Source organism: Schistocerca gregaria, unplaced genomic scaffold (genome assembly GCF_023897955.1).
Source record: "Schistocerca gregaria isolate iqSchGreg1 unplaced genomic scaffold, iqSchGreg1.2 ptg000273l, whole genome shotgun sequence".
NCBI lineage: Eukaryota > Metazoa > Arthropoda > Insecta > Orthoptera > Acrididae > Schistocerca > Schistocerca gregaria.
In genome coordinates, this window is record NW_026061770.1 from 2,045,210 (window position 1) to 2,046,998 (window position 1,789).

Sequence of the window (1,789 nt, forward strand, 5' to 3'; positions counted from 1 at the left end):
GCAGCACGCGACATAGCTTTGCAGACGATAAGTACAACCGTTTCAGAGAGAAGAGCGGCCAATATGACGATCTGGCTATAAGTCGATTCGAATACAAATGACGAAAACGGACGGATTTCAAAGGTTTTTACTACATATGAACACTTTTCACATTCTCCCGTGCAACTCGGCTGCTAGTCCTCCTTTCATGCAGAATCATAAGGTCCTAGCTCATGTCCAAGGCACCAAAGCCAGCTAAAAAGTCAATAATCGATACCTAAAACTTGAATTGTACTACCTCTTACTGGCTATTACATCAACTTAGAAGGTTCATCTGTATTCTTCTATGGTGCTTTTAGTGTCTCCGCATACCGCAGCACGCGAAATAGCTTTGCAGACGATAAGTACAACCGTTTCAGAGAGAAGAGCGGCCAATGTGACGATCTGGCTTTGTGTCGATTCGATAACAAATGACGAAAACGGACGGATTTCTTAGGTTTGTGCTACATATGAACACTTTTCACATTCTCCCGTGCAACTCGGCTGCTAGTCCTCCTTTCATGCAGGTTCTTATGATTCTAGCTCATGTCCAAGGCACCAAAGCCAGCTAAAAAGTCAATAATCGATACCTAAAACTTAAATTGTACTACATCTTACTGGCTATTACATCAACTTAGAAGTTTCATCTGTGTTCTACTATGGTGCTTTTAGTGTCTCCTGATACCTCAGCACGCGACATAGCTTTGCAGACATTAAGTACAACCGTTTCAGAGAGAAGAGCGGCCAATGTGACGATCTGGCTTTGAGTCGATTCGATAACAAATGACGAAAACGGACGGATTTCTCAGGCTTTTACTACATATGAACACTTTTCACATTCTCCCATGCAACTCGGCTGCTATTCCTCCTTTCATGCAGAATCTTAAGGTCCTAGCTCATGTCCAAGGCACCAAAGCCAGCTAAAAAGTCAATAATCGATACCTAAAACTTGAATTGTACTACTTCTTACTGGCTATTACATCAACTTAGAAGTTCCATCTGTGTTCTACTATGGTGCTTTTAGTGTCTCCGCATACCGCAGCACGCGACATAGCTTTGCAGACTTTGAGTACAACCGTTTCAGGGAGAAGAGCGGCCAGTGTGACGATCTGGCTTTGTGTCGATTCTATAACAAATGACGAAAACGGACGGATTTCTCAGGTTTTTACTACATATGAACACTTTTCACATTCTCCCGTGCAACTTGGCTGCTAGTCCTCCTTTCATGCAGAATCTTAAGGTCCTAGCTTATGTTTAAGGCACCAAAGCCAGCTAAAAAAGCAATAATCGGTACCTAAAACTTGAATTGTACTACTTCTTACTGGCTATTACATCAACTTAGAAGGTTCATCTGTGTTCTACTATGGTGCTTTTAGTGTCTCCTGATACCTTAGCACGCGACATAGCTTTGCAGACATTAAGTACAACCGTTTCAGAGTGAAGAGCGGCCAATGTGACGATCAGGCTTTGAGTCGATTCGATAACAAATGACGAAAACGGACGGATTTCTTAGGTTTTTACTACATATGAACACCTTTCACATTCTCCCATGAACTCGGCTGCTAGTCCTGCTTTCATGCAGAATCTTAAGGTCCTAGCTCATGTCCAAGGCACCAAAGCCAGCTAAAAAGTCAATAATCGATACCTAAAACTTAAATTGTACTACTTCTTACTGGCTATTACTTCAACTTAGAAACTTCATCTGTGTACTACTATATTGATTTTAGTGTCTCCGGATACCGCAGCACGCGACATAGCTTTGTAGACGATA